At 31.9% G+C, this 16581-nt stretch overlaps 2 long non-coding RNA genes and 2 other non-coding genes across 4 annotated transcripts; 2 read left to right on the top strand and 2 right to left on the bottom strand.

Annotated features, from left to right (window-relative positions):
* Nucleotides 1-6190: 6190 nt before the first annotated feature.
* Trnaa-cgc (transfer RNA alanine (anticodon CGC)) lies at nucleotides 6191-6262 on the bottom strand. Its single transcript has one exon. It is a non-coding gene; the product is annotated as a tRNA-Ala (tRNA).
* A 1229-nt stretch (nucleotides 6263-7491) lies between these two features.
* LOC126548931 (uncharacterized) lies at nucleotides 7492-11660 on the bottom strand. The gene is made up of 3 exons (XR_007603047.1): nucleotides 10497-11660; nucleotides 8262-8565; nucleotides 7492-8187 (listed from the first exon to the last, which is right to left on the bottom strand). It is a non-coding gene; the product is annotated as an uncharacterized LOC126548931 (long non-coding RNA).
* Nucleotides 7523-7594, top strand: Trnaa-cgc (transfer RNA alanine (anticodon CGC)). The gene has a single exon. It is a non-coding gene; the product is annotated as a tRNA-Ala (tRNA).
* Nucleotides 11661-12375: 715 nt separating the features above from the next.
* LOC126548930 (uncharacterized) lies at nucleotides 12376-16569 on the top strand. The gene is made up of 3 exons (XR_007603046.1): nucleotides 12376-12515; nucleotides 13164-13327; nucleotides 16466-16569. It is a non-coding gene; the product is annotated as an uncharacterized LOC126548930 (long non-coding RNA).
* The last annotated feature ends 12 nt before the right edge of the window (nucleotides 16570-16581 follow it).

The following is a 16581-nucleotide window of genomic DNA, read 5'->3' as shown; positions in this document are numbered from 1 at the left end:
TATAATGCCGGTATTAGAAACACAGGTACCTACAGTATATTATAAACCCTGAAAAACCCATTTAAAGTAAATGCAATACGCCTATTTAAAAAACAATTTATATATTTTTATTAATTTGTATTATGGAAACAAATTTATATAAATTTATATAAGTTTCAACATACGTTTTTTTTAACAATATTCTTTTATTGTTATGACATCCAATTAAACAATTAGAACACTGTAGTTTTGATGAGCATCCATCGATATTGGTCACACCTTTTCAATTTTTATACGTCAACACTTCTACTTACGAGATCGTTTGCTAGATAATATAACGAGGCTACACGATTTGTAAGCGTTCGATTCGACATTTGTACCTCGACGTTCACATTTCATTATGAATCATATAATTATCGTTTACATTATTAATGGATTGCGTATGACTACTTTATTTTGTCTTTTTCTTTCTTAGGCATTAGCTTCTTCCTCCTATTTAACATAATATTATAATAAATATATTATACATATAATTTTCATAATAAGCGTTTGCTATATTTTGAGATTTAACATTTTAAGTGTTTTTTTTCTTAATAACTATTATATATATATATATACATAGATACTTATTTAAACTTGTTAATTTGTTCGTATGACACATATTTGATTTAAAAACTAAGCATGGTCTATCAGAATAGAAAATTGTATTGACGTATACAAGGAACCAAAGAGTGTTTTTTGACTTATATCCGATATTATAATATTTTTATGTATTTTAAATACGTACATTCTTTTCGTCGCACAAGCTTGACGTTTGTAATTCTTTCTAACCTGTACGATTGCACCATCATACAATTATAGGTATATCATATATTATGTGATGATAATAATAATAATATTACCTAATGGCAGTGTAGAAAAGTCTCGTCCAGCGTGTACTTTATGTGCGGTAGGTATAAGCAATGCGCGATCACGCGTCGACTGGACGGCAGCTAATAGCGCCGTCGTCAAGTCAAATCGAAAATCGATCGCAGATAACAAAAAAAAAAAAAAAAATGTATCTTACTGATTTTTTAAACGTATTTTTTACCATTGGTATTATTACTGCGGCGTGCGATTTTTATTGAGTGGCCGTTTTGTAAGACATGGCACAAAAATGTAGAAAAAAAAACGGTCGTTTGTTGTAGAAACACGCACGTAGATCTATACCTATACATAGAACATACTATTGTAAGTATGTATATATAACATAAAGGTACCTACGATATTTTATATTATATCGTTATCAATGTTCGCCGATCGGCAATTAACGTTCGGACGCGACGGACGACTATTACAGCTGTTGTAAGCGTCGTCGTATATAATATGCAGTACGGCGCGCGGGACTCGGAGAACGTAGGTATATATAATAATAACGATAATAATAATAATAAAAAAAAATGGTCCATCTTGTGACAATAACCGTTGACCACGGAGAGAAGCAAAACAATTTGGAAACGCAATCCGATCGATATCCGACCCTATATACTTGTATATAATTTTATACTTTTAGGTATAGGTATTCCTTTTCGGCGGACCGACCGCCGACGAGTCGACTATACGGAATATAATAATACGCATTCATTACCCGCGACCGAATATAGACGGCTTATTAAATCACTGCGACGATATAAATCATAATATATATTATGTTTTCGTCTCGTCCAAGAACCGCTCAGACGAAAATCGAGGTTACGCGTAGGCAGTCACAGAAAAATGTCAACATCACAGAACTGCGGAGAGGGAGTGCTAAAGTGTCACTCGAAAAAAATTGTTGCAATATTTTACTGTAGCGGATAATAATATTATAAAATTCTCAGGTTTATATTTGTGTTTAAAATGGTATTCAAAATCTCGATAATTTGCGAATTATAATGCAGTATTTGAAATTTGTTACAATATCCTTTACAGATTATTCTTAATATTCATTCATTAATATTCAAAAATATTGAAAAGATAACGATGTGCACGATTTTATTTTGTAAGTCATAAGTCAATTTTTTTCAAATGGCTCATACATACTATTACGATTAAATGAATTTATCGAATTCGAAATTTTATGCAGCAGAAGCGAGTTCTCCGATTTGCTTATACATCATTTTTATTAGAAAAACATTCTACACGGTACCTCATAACATTATGTCCTAGTATACAGTTTTATATGAGTGGATATTATTTTGATCAAAATGTATAGAGGAAAATATTACAATTATTTATTTTTTCTTCGTTTTCAGACGAACTCGAAAGACTTTTAATCTAATCCACCCTAAGCCTCTCTCGACGATTTCCGCCAATGGCTGACACGACAATTCACTGTCGACAAAAAAATCATACTAAACGAAAATCGATATCATCGAGCTTTCGTTAAAAATGATTGGCTGCGGTTCTGTCAATCTATAGGATTTTAGAGCTCAAGCGTCGCCGCTGAACCAAACTGCAATTGATTCGCAGTCTGTTGTATTACGCGTATATACAATAATAATATAATGTCGTATGATATATATATAATATAGTAAGCACACACATATATACCGACCGTTTCGAACAAACGGTCTCCGACGCAATGTATCGTAATACTATATTGTTATGTTTAGGGTTTTTGTGTCGGGTAAATCGGTAAATGTTATATCATATTATTCTCTCTCAGTCACAAATTGACATCGGAGCAAAACGTCGAGTATATTTCCCGTACGCGCATATAATATAATTTATACGAGAGCAGCGGATGACGGGGAATGTAACAGTCGCGACAATTCATTCTTAACTCTCTCTCCCCGTCACTCTCAATCCTCCGCCCACTATAACCGCCTCCGACTCGTTCTTTATTCGGCGAAAAACGAATACACCATGAAGGCAACATTTTCGCATTGTGTTGTATCCCGCTGACGGATGTGTGCGTATATATATAAGGGAGCAAAAAGCTCATGTTTGTACTCTGCTGATAACGACGTTTGTGTCCCCTCGGCGGGTTATCGTGTGTACGACTATACTACAAACAACTATCCTTATATACTGCACCAGTCACTGCTGTACTGCTCTGACGTTGTTGCTGGTAGGTATTAGTGTTCGAATCGATTTTTGTGTACAGTGTCGAGAAAAAAAAAATAACGCAAAGTTTTATCTCTCGCGAGTCCTGATCCCGGTAAATAAAAACACTCGCACTGCACCGTGCATTTAGCTACTCTTATATAAGTTTTAATCGAAAACAGAGCCTATATAGTATATACGTCATCATATATATATAAGTAACTTACAAATCGGCCGTTATACGATAACATTTTTATTTGCAAAAACAACAACAATATGACGTCCAAACAACCGCTTGCGTTAAAACGATTTATTGCTTTAACGAATTTCTACAATTGCCTGTCAACAAATATACGTATTATGTCACGAATTACCGCCATCATATAATATTTATATAGATATATCTAAATTATGTATACTTGTCGTCGATAATTTTGCGTGAGAATCACTATCGTTATAGTCACACGGCTACACATGATATATTCATCGTACATCAGACCATATTCGGTCGATATATATTATATTATTTTCTATAAAAGAGGTGACAAAACCGCCGGACACACAGAATAATTTAATTCAAAGTTATTTTAACTATGTACATATATATAAGCGTGTTCGGTTCTCCCATTCAATTCGGCCGAGTCCGTTCGTCGAGATGAATCGTGACCGGTCGACGTGTGCTAAATATATAATATGCGCGATCAAGTCTCTGCGCTTCTATCGCTTGGACCGACGACCGCAAAGATTTCACCGAACCGTTCTCGTTATAACCCGAGTCGCTTACATTATTATGATATATATATGTATATATATATATTATATTAGTGTTTGCGTGTGTGGGTTTGAGTACATTATTTTCCGACGACGGATCGAGTTATCGTCTGATATCGGATAAATGTAAATATAGTGGTGCCGGCGGCGACGGTAATTGCAGTGGTGGTGGTTTTTGCGTTTTTTTTCGCTCTAAATAATTAATCGTACGCCACCGCCGCGGTCGTTGTCGTATAATAATAATAATAATGTACATTACCATAAGAATGTCTGCTGTTGCGGTGTCGGACGGAAGTGATGTTGCTGGGACGACGACGATGACGGTGTAAAGCGCACTCATTAGGCACCGATGGTCGGCGATTCACACGGCGCGTGCAAAAGACTGCGGCCGTCGTCGGACACCCGATAAATCAGACCACGCACGTGTATTCTAATTAAATGGCAGAGATCGCTTTACCCGGACCCCGCCCGTCCATCGATCTGTGGGGATCTACGACGAGTCCTCACACTTACGAATTGCAGGCTTAATGATGTAGTAGATACCGACACATTATATATAAAGGTACCTATGATAAGTGGCGTACGGCAGACATCACGCCTCCGAAGGTTTGTCCGCATATACGTATAACTCCCAAGTATACACTCGATGTACGTTTACTGCGTCCGAGTGCAACGGGAGAGATAGTTTACGTATTATTCCGAGTTTATAACGCTATTTATTTTGTTTTAGAATATTATTACGACGAAAACACACTTATATATATATATTATATAGGAGTGAACGATTCCAAAGGCATCTCTGAGATAATAGCTACGAATTTTAAATTATTCTGCAGAGAAATTGGCCGTCGAGTTTAATGTTTGTTTGGAATGTACTGCAGGTCAACGAGCGAAAATACGCAGGTTTTTTTTTTTTTAATAAATCTACACTCTTGTTATTTCTTGTTTAATAAAAAAAAAAAAAGTATACGTTATTCTCTCAAAATTACGGTAGTACACACACGACACATCAATATTCTACAACGGGATGAGCAAAACGAAATAAACGTCAAAATTATAATTGCGTCCAAACCATCGCCAGAGCCTAAAAAATAAATCATAAAACTACATATTATACATAACAATCACGACGGACAAATTAAGAGTTACTCGATTTCGATTATAATATCGTCGTGATTTATTGACAATCGACCAGTTGTATTTATACATTTGTTTTTTATTGGATATATGTATATTAACTTTACTAATGTACTACGAACCTGTGGTAGGTCGTTGAAAACGACCATATGGAAAGAATTATTTCAACAAAACGTATATGTAATGACGTATAGGATATTATTCGTTGTAAATTTGTATGTTTATGACAATGTAAATAGTTTTAAAGTTAACAGGTAGTAATATAATATAATATATGAATAGCCAGTTATCACTAATATTAATCCGATCAAAATAATTGCTTTTCGAATGTAATAATATATCAATAATTTATCATCCGATTTAATTTTAAGTTTAATTTTTATAATTATCATTATTATTTATTGTAATTTTAAAACAAAATAAGTCGAGAGAATGTCAAATGTGTTAATTACATAAATAAATAAATGACTTAAATGTAATTATATAATATATATAGAAAGAATCAGCTTAGTTGCAATATATTGAGGGATGACCTATTTGTTTCCATTATCCGACTGTCCCAATTAACCGAATAATTAATTAACCATAACTATAAAAGTGTATATATAATATACCTACCTAATATATATATATGTATATAACTTTATTTACAGAATACATATTTAATTCATGAATAAAGTGGTAATTATATAAAATATATTGAAACTGTATACATTATTATTTACGAATTATGATTTTAAAACGACCCTGTAACAATAATAATAAATAATTTACCAACAAGCCACAGATAAAGATATTTTCTTTCTATTACATTCTTCACTTTTTTGTTTTTTTTTTTTTTTTTAGTTTTGACGATCACATAAACTATATAAATAAAATTAATCTACACCTCTTGATGAGGTTATTTGTACCAAACGTCGGACTTGCAAAAATATTTGTAAATGTGTTATATAATTTAATATAGATATACCTAAATATTTATTTGTGAATTGAAAATGTTAAATTGTTGATAAAATTGCCTATATAAAACTCCTTAAAAACTGGCGTTTAGGACTTTCTATTTATCATAATATTATTGCATAATGCCCAATTCGTACATATTTTAAACTAAACAAATAATGTTAAAATTAAACATAATATAGATTAGAATGATATACTATTGCATTAAATTCGCCAAATTTCTATAAGTAACCACAAAAAATGGTAAAACATAAGAAAAACTTGCAAAATCTTGTTTTGGAGGTGCTGGGATTTGAACCCAGGACTTTCAGCATGCGAAGCAGACACTCTACCACTGAGTTACACCCCCAGGTAGAGACACTGGTTGAATTCGATGTATTTAAGTTTGACGTAATAGTTTTGGAACTATTTTTATAAAATGTATTAACAATTTAATTACAAATAATTAACTATAATACTTATGAGTTATGGGCAAGTTTTGGCAGAAGCTACAAATATCTCAACAAGACACTACTTGCCTACTTGCCGATATCCTTAGATGATCTGATAACCTGTCGCAGTTATAGAACAGAGCCTACGATAACCATAAATACTTTTGTTTTTGTAACAAAAATAATAAAATATTAGAATATTCAAATGTTTTGACGAAGGATTCAAAAAATCCTAACCTAACCTAACGAGTACTACTACTATTATTAGGTATTACAATTTACAATCTTATAGGCTTAACCTAATGGTTATTATACTTATTACTAGGGTTTGTATCTTAAAGCATGCAAAAAAGAAGCATATTCATTTTAAAAAAAAAAGCATTACCAAGAATTAGCTTGAACTAGGTAGTAATCAAAATAAATAAAAATGTTTTAAAAATTAATTTAAATTAAAAAAGAATTATTTACCAAAAAATTACCTAGATTTGCAGTAGTGAAATTGACTCCTTTGTCCAATAAAATATTTTTATGCATAGAAAACGAACTCTATGCATCCACTGACGTGATCGGTGCATAGGTACTTCATAGTTCATACCAGCTTGAGGTTTCAAATTTGAAACGATCGATATCGATATTCGATGTTATAAGTACCTATACTGATTAGTGATTACTGACAGTAAGGTACTACAGGTAGTAGATTTTAGGTATGTAAATCGATAATCTAATAATATATACGTTTATTAATATACTTAAACAAGCCGATAACGAAACAATAATAATCCAAAATAACCATTTAGTCCGTATTCTGGGTTTTACTGATTTTAGTTATAATTATTATTTATATTTATACTTAATATACCTAACCTAACTAGGTATTATAATTTATATTTTATAATAACCAATACTTACACTTTACAGTTAATAATAATAGTTAATCATTTCAATATTGATAACCGAATAAGCACCGTTACACCTCAAATTCTATCGCAAAAATTAATTTTAAAATCGGCACCTAGAAAGTAGTTAGTAAATAAAAATGAATAATAGTTATAGCTGATATATTATATTGTATAATATTATTATGATATATTATGATACATCATAGAATATTAATTATAGTTTAATAGTGAATCTAAAGATTACCTAAATGTTGTCATTTTCAGTAAAATCCTACGTCTGGGGGTGTAACTCAGTGGTAGAGTGTCTGCTTCGCATGCTGAAAGTCCAGGGTTCAAATCCCTGCACCTCCAAACAATTTTTTGCAATTTTTTCCCACACGATATAATAACAACATTTCATCAACAACAAATTTTAAGCATTAACTACATCATATACAATTATAAGTAATTAAAATACTTAAATAACAATGCATGTTCAAATCCATTCTGATAGTCATTAATCGTGCTATAATGGAATGGGTACTGTGGCGTACCTGTACAAATGTATACATAATATGATAAATATAATATATATATGTATACTACTATACTTCGTAGCATACTGAACAAGGTCAATGCCTTTTCCTTTTCTTAAAACCTATTTGTACCAGCAACGCCATCTCTGTTTAGTGCTCTATAAAAATGCAGCTGTTATTATTATAAATTATAATTATTACCTAAGTATTAATAATAATTATTATACGTAGTATGTTCTACACGCGTATATCATACTTATGATACACGATGTACACACAATGTTTTGTACTTAAATCTATTCTATATTGTACACTACAGTAGTACCAGTCTTCAGTTGGATCAGTAATTTTTTGTAAATTACATTACTAATGTAGAAACATTGGTAATTTATAATTATATGTCTGGAGAATAATTAGGTTCAAGATTTACTAAAAAAATAAAATATAAACTATTAAACTATGAATAGATAATAAGTATAGTATATACAATAGTGAACGCTTACATAAACATGATATTTCTGGCCAGTTTGTCAGTATACTGTATACTGTAAATCCGTAAGGTTAGGTTTTTCTATGCGGTATACTTGAGTAGTTGAGTATAATAGGTATATCTGATTCTGGTAGTACATCACGTACTAAAGTGGCATTGTATCCTTCCTTATTATTGACAGGATAATCATTATAAGAGGGAAAAGGTTGGAACTTAGGAATCAGCAAGCCCAAATCCACTAACGTAATATAGTATGTTATACTTTTTTTGACCATATCCTGCGTCGACTATGTATGTCTGTATACTCTGTATTTGTACTAGATATGTAATAAATAACTTTTGGTAAATTCGTGTAAAATATATTAATTTGTTTTTCGCATTCATTTTATTTAAGTTAAGTACATAATTTTGTTACAATAAAAGATTTTTGAAACCATAATACCTTGCGTATGTATTATAACTTTTTAACTTAATATTATATAATGCATTAATGCACTTATAAATGATTTTTGATAATAACTTATTAAGTAGTAACTAATAACTAATACAACACAAAGCCCTCATTAATTCAATAAAATTTAAAATTTATTAATTTATTACATGTACATATAGTATTAACATAAATATTTTTGAAATTTAATTTAATTTATATTTTTAAAAATTTAAAAATTTGTTCTTTTGTCGTTAGATTGACTATTTTTTGTGCAACATTAATAGATATACTATTTAATTATTATTTAATAAATACCAGAGTGCTATGGAGATAATAATAAGTAATGGAATTTTATCGAAAAAAATGGATGGCAAAATTGAACTAGTTGACATCTTTAAATTGTGTACATGTTATTTTTTAAACAATAGTATATACATAGCAAAAAAAGAAACATTAACCATACATATTAAGTGAATATTAATTTTTTGCCATACAAATATTGAAAATCTTTAAAATATCAAATAAATATAATGTTGAAACTTGAGAGAGTTATTTAGTGTATACGTTTAGCTATTTAACGATATCCGATATACCTAGCCGGCTAGCCACATAATACGGTTATACTTAAAATCTACTTAAAAATGTGATAAATAAAGATATAAAACATTTATATATAACATCATAATTTATAGATTTTTACAATCTTCAATACGCATAAGAATCCATTTAATATTGCAATTATGAATTTAGTAAAAGACATGTATAATACATATTACATATACCTATATAGAGTTTCTAGAAAAGCTTTAGTAAAAACTAAATTATATTATTATTCTGATTGATTGTAGGGGGGGGGTGAGTCAAAGCTCCCCAGGAACAAAGTCAGTTTCCCGTTAAAAAATGATAGGGCTCAAGTCCCCGTTGACTTAATTCCCTGTTTGCAGTTATGAGGATAACTCATTTTTGAAACAAAAACGAGCTTATATACGAGAAAAAAATTAAAGTAAATAACCGCTTTTATACAGTAAATGTATTTAATTTAAAAAAAGAAAAAATACCCAGAAAACTGTATTACGAGGAAAAAGTAAAGACAATAATGAGATAATATTTTAATAATCCGAACGAACCAAAAACTTTGAAAATATTATTATAATGCAGTGCTACCCCTGATGCAAACATGAATATTTAAATACGGTCGTGCCAGAAAAAAAATTATAATACGATTTATACGTGAAAAACACCAACAACGACCGGTTTTGACGATAATATAATTTATATAATTAATTAAAAGGATTATTTTTATTCTTGTGGGAATGAAATTAATTTGAATAGCCAAACACAAACCTCGGGTTGAGTTGGTCGAGATGAAATGTGATCGGGTGCGCATACGGGGGGGAGATGCAAACGGTGGAATATTCGAAAAATTTCGCTCTTCGTCGTCCGAAGTCGTCGAACCGCGCATTTCGCACGGGAATATTTAATTGACTTATACATATATTTAGGTACCTACCCTCGACGATTATATAATTTTATATATTAGAGAGCACGGGCGTTTGCCGGTTACCCTCACGACGTGCATATTTTAATTCAAAATTCAGTCATCACTGCGACATCGCGGCACCTCCTTACCACTAAACAACTGTTTAGATTTCACACGGGCCCATTTACGTAAAACCGCAATTATTAATTGTATTATTATTTTTAAAAGTATATATTATATTCACATCATTTATGACCTAGCTTAGGTATTAATACCTATATTATAAATCGCATAATCAACAGACTTGAATCGATAATTGATTAAAATGTACTTACTTTTTAATATTCACCCGCGGTCTTCTAACTATCTAAATTGTAAAACTGTATGCATTTGTCCAACCAAATAATTGAGTAATTGAACTTTGTGATGATTGATTAGTAAGTCAAATAATCAATGTATAATACTTTAGTATAATAATAGCACATCAGAATATATTACAATATAATTGGCAAATATATTACCGAATTTTGCGATTCAAAAATCTTCGCTATTTGTAGTGCTGGATACTGCACCAGGAATTTTTTCCACGAGTGTCTATACTACGCGATGCACTGCAGAAGGTATATTTCTGTACGTCATGTTATTATATGTGTAGAACAGTTTATTTTTCCGAACGACCGGTTAATTTTGATCAGTGTATCCGTATATTTATTGTTTTTTTAGACGGTCGTAATTCTTATTTACTATATAAGTGTATAGATATATAATAATATTCTACGCGGGTTTTGTTTTGTTTTGTCGACCGAAAAACAGTGGTCGGCCGAACACGCGGCAGCAGCAATAGCAACAGTACTTCGCGAAGGATGCGCCGTGGAATGTATACGTATATATTATTGTACACATATAGTGACAAGCGGGCGAAAGGCTTTTTCGGTCGTTTTAAATTTATGTGCACGCTCATGCACTACCCGAAGACTTAAGACCTCTCTTCCCCCCTAAAAATATATATATATATGTATACATCGCCGTCCAATAGACCCTGCAGAAATACTCGAGTATACAGAAGGTGCGCGCGTGTGTGTGTGTGTGGTAAACGCGAGGGTAAGGGTATAAAATCGAATTATCCGCGTGTGCGTCTTGACCCTTTTTTCCTGTTTCCGGCGTTTTCGGTCCATTTGTTTTCCATATACTACACGACACACACACATATACGCGGCGGGCACAAAACCGGACACGGATGACGGACAAACGTTTTTAAAAACCACAGTGCACTGTCGCCACACACACACACACACACAACTGCAGACGTATAATACATTTATAACGGGACACACACGCACGTGCACATAAACATATATGAAAATATTATGATGTTTACGCACACACACACAAGCGAGCGAGCGACATCCCCGAGCGCTTTTAAAATTTTCATTACGACGCATCCGGTACGGCGGCGGCGGGAGGCGGACTTGTACGTGCGATCCGACTTGTTTGTCGGCTTGTCGCCCTCGCGCTCGGCCCCGCCAAATACACACCGCAACCGTACAGTACCTATGTATGTATATATGATTTACGCCGTACGGATGTGTCTATTTCTATTTCCCATTTCCTCTGTATACGTATATACGACAAACCGTGTACGGAGAGAAATGACAAACAACAATAATATAATATAATAATAATATTATATATTGTCTGTGTACGCGTGCACTGCAAGTTATATTATTTATCTTTACTCACCAGCAGTCACCGCAACAGCCGCATTATTATCAACGTTGTTATTAGTTTTTTAAGAATATAAGAATCATCGATATTATCTTCGTCTTCATATTATTATTTTGAAGCTCCGTCGCCAACTGTTCCGAGACGATCGACGCTGTTGTTCCGATCAATTAAAGTCCGAATGGCCCTGTGACATTCAGTTAGATTAATATTTTAATATTACCATCGCGTTGTTTTATTAGAAGTATACCATACCGTATACACGATTATATTATATCGTGGTACTTTCCGGTTATCGCACCCAAACGACCGGGAAATTCCGATTCCTATGTGCTGTATGATATAAAAATATAATAAAAGTATAACATTTCTGATTTTCACCTGACAACGGGATCAAAATTGTTGAAAAGTGATGCAAACTTTGCTCGCATAAAAAAATCCAAAATATTCCTCGACTTGTGTAAAACCACCTTGGGTAAGCTTCGGAGTGAAAAAAGACGTGCCAGCCGTTGGGAACTGACAGTTCGTGATGAAACGTGACAATATCAAGATAACTATAACGATAACGGAATCGGATTTCCCGGTCGTAACTGTGACTTAGACCTACATAATAAATACATTAAGACATAAAGGTATTTTAAGAGCCTTTTCATTATGCAATTAAATTTTAAAAAATTAATAATGTGTAGACATTATTTAAGATTTGATAATGTTATTAATCATTCATATAATACTATATAAAGATAGATTGGGATTTATTGGGAGTTCTATTCTTTTAATAAGTTTTAAATAACTATCATCGATACTGACTTAATATACTATTTTTTATACATAATAGTAAAACTTTCATTTTAGCGTTATAGTCGTTCATCTACTTACCTTACACAGTTACATTAGATTCATCAGATTTTTTTCAAAAATATATTATTGATATCTTCATTCTTCAAACAGTTCAAACTATACGTACCTACTCACCAAAATTAAGTGATAATGAACAATTTACGTATAAAATATCCATTGTATAACATCTGGTACCGTTGGCTGTACAAAAGACATTTGCATTTTACTTTTTCACTGATTTTTCTTTTTCCGCACTACCGCATCCAACATAGTTGTTGCAGGTAGATTTCTTTACTCGTGAAATGAAAAACGTTTAGAAAAAAGGAGCATTAGAAGAAAATAATGTAAATCAATAACCTACCTACCCATCGTAATATTATAAAATATTCAGTTTTTACCAATATAATTTAATTATCATACATGTTTTCCGGACCACACAGGTGCAGTTACTCGAAGAAGCCAGAAGGAAGCATCTGCTGAGTGTTTGATAAAACTTTCTCGGGCAGACGGGGTGATGACAGCGAGACAATATTACATAAATTTGAGGTTTGCAGTAAGCGCATTATAATAATGTCAGATGTCAGTGGCGGACCATTAGAGAAAGGTATTAAACATAATATTTTAACAGAAGTAAAACTTAAAATGAGATAAAAACTATAGTCTATGTGAATGTTATTAACTTTTAATTGTGTCGTATATTGTAGACAGTCGTCCAAATTATTACTTAATATGTATAAAGAAAAATATTTTTAAATAAAACACGGGAGAGGCCGGTGAAGCAAAATGTGCTGAGGCGACAAGACAAATTTTGTATATAAGACCGCCGTACGCACGGGCAGGGGGAGTCCGGCTGTCGCTGAGTGAGTCGGCGAGAGTGTAGGTACGACGATCGCACGTGTGAAACGGCGGTTGTAGTACGGACTAAATTAATAGAATTTTTGATTGTTTATTTTATGTTTTTGAGTTTAATAAAAAGTGTTTCCGACCAGGACAACCCGAGTTGGATATCATTTAAGTCTTCCTTGCGTTCCTACCTTTATATAGGAAACAGCGCCGAGATATACGTACCACGGGTATAGGTAATCTTCGAGTCGTTTCCACTATAAAGGAGCGAAGAATCGACAAGCGCAAACCCATCGTACCTCCCTAGTTAACAGTGCCATTCTAATTCATTTTAGAGAGTGTCATTAACTAAAGAGTACGAGGGTAAGGCATAGTTGATTTACCGCAAACCCATCGTACCTCCCTAGTTAACAGTGCCATTCTAATTCATTTTAGAGAGTGTCATTAACTAGAGAATACGGGGGTAAAACTTACCTAGTTGGTTATACCGCGTATACTGAAATACCGGTATACCACAAAGTGGCGCCCAACGGGGTTTTTATCCACGGTCGGAGACATTTTTTTTTTGTGCGTGTGCCCTGGTACCTCAACCTTGGCACGTTTATTTTTTTTCGAAGTGTATATGTACGAGAAGTACAACAATTTTACGTGTGGTCTGGATTCACACCCAATTTTTTTTTGGTACAAGTGAAGTACGACAATTATTGTGTACGTTTCGGTAGAAACCCAGAACGCGATTTTGTGTGTTTGTACGTATACCGTGTAGGTAACAAATACACGCTCGATTTTGTCTTGCGACAAGACAAAGCTTGTGCCACGTGAGTACAATTTTGCGAACCGTCTACAGTCAATACGACGTATACGTCAAGGTGAGCAACTATTTGTAATATACATAGATATTAATATTAGGATTGTAGACTAGAATTTTTTTTTAGACAGGAATTTTTTAGACATTATTTTTCTTTAGACAGGATTTTTTTTTTTCATAATAGATGACCGCAAAAATTTAAATTTAAATTAAATTAAGTTAAATAGTTAGTTTTAAGTATATAAGTTAAGTAAATTAATTTTATTATGATATGAATGACGAACATCTTATAGCTTTTGGGGAAAAAATTACAAAATTAACAGATATCTATTTACAAAAGAAACCAAACCTCATTGAAGCATGCAAATCTAAACAATTAAAAAGTGTAGGAACCGTAGATAACCTAAGGGCTAGATTATCTAAATATTATAAGGGGATAATAGAATTAGACGACATAGAAGAAACCTAAGCGAGCCACAAAAACACCAAGTTCAAAAAAATTCAATAACAGATAGAATTGATATAATGAATTACTTATACAAAGCAATTTAAGTGATTCAAGTCCGGAAACAAGTAATAGCGCTAATAATAAATCAAAAACAACTGCTAACGACCTTTTAAAAATATCTAACATATTAGGAAATAACGCAAATAAATTAATAACTCAGGCAGATAAATGTTTAAACACTAGTAATAATTTATATCAAAATAATTTAGAACAAGACCCTGATAACAAATATAACAACTTAATAAACTTAGATCATACCGAAACAACAAAAAAAGAACATATATACGAAGATATTGAAAGTGCAAATAAAACAGAATCAAATTTAAATACTACCTTTTTTAGTAACTCAAAATCTGTAATAGAGAACACACCCGAAAAACTACATATAGTAAATAAAAATTCAAAACACAAAATGGAAAAAATGATAATTAAACCAGACAGCTTTTCCGGACAAGGGGACATTAAAACATTTATTTTACAATATGAGAAAGCAGCACAAATAAACAATTGGGACGACAATGAAAAAATAAAATTTTTATCAATATTTTTAAAAGACACAGCTAATAAATTTCTACAAAACTTGGAAAACAAAGGACGGAACTGGTCATGGGAAAATTTAAAAAGTGAATTTATTAACGAATTTCAACCTATAGGATACTCCATAATTTTAAAGGACAAATTAGAAAATAGGAAACAAAACGATTTAGAGTCAATTTCTAGTTTTGTTACAGAAATAGAATACTTATGTAGTCAAGTAGACAAAGATATGAAAGAGGAAGATATTTGTGTTTATATACTTAAAGGCATAAGAGAACCTATATTACACGCAATTTCGCTTCACGACAACAGTAATTTAAAAAAGTTAAAAGAAAATTTGAAAAAATACGAACTAATGCAATTTAGAATTAATTCAAGAACCTCAGGACTTAACGAATATACGGCAATATTAAACAAACAAGTTATGCAATTGAATACCGAAACTAGAGACAGTAACCAAGAAATTAAACGTTTAAATACAAAATTAGAAGAAATAGACAGTTATTATAAGAATAAAATTGATAAATTATGCACCGAAATGAGTAATTTGAAAAAATATGACAAGACAGTAAATTTTGAAGATAGATCACGCAACAGAGATAAAAGTCCATATTCAGGCAAATCAAATTATAAAGGTTGGAACAATTATAGAGAAAATAGTCCTTACCCTGATAGGTATAACAATGATAGATACAGAGATAATAGTAAAGATACATACGATAATAAAGGATACAGAGAGAAGAGTAGAGAGAGGGATAGATCTTATTCAAGAGAGAGGAAAAACTCTTACGACAGGTCTAAAAATAGAATCAAAGATCATGGAAATAATTCAAATACCTATCAATAGGGTTGCCAAATTTTAAAAACCAGGACAGCATATTATTTAATAACCTTTTTTTTAGTATAGTTAGTATAATTATATGGAAATAATAAATATCCATTATATTTTATTTATAATTAATACACCAATGCAATTTTTTTTACATTAACTACATTTATAAGTTATATTATTCCATTTTTTGTTATTAAATAATACAATGTTAAAGTTATTTTTGCTGACTGGCCAAGACACTGGGACATGATGTTAAGACCGGGACGAATGACAAGCCTACCTATCAATAAAAATAAAAGCGCAAGACGAAGATGATATAACCATAGTATA

Source organism: Aphis gossypii, chromosome 1 (genome assembly GCF_020184175.1).
Source record: "Aphis gossypii isolate Hap1 chromosome 1, ASM2018417v2, whole genome shotgun sequence".
NCBI lineage: Eukaryota > Metazoa > Arthropoda > Insecta > Hemiptera > Aphididae > Aphis > Aphis gossypii.
Note: the sequence above shows the minus strand (reverse complement) of the source record. Positions and strands in the feature narration are given on the sequence as shown.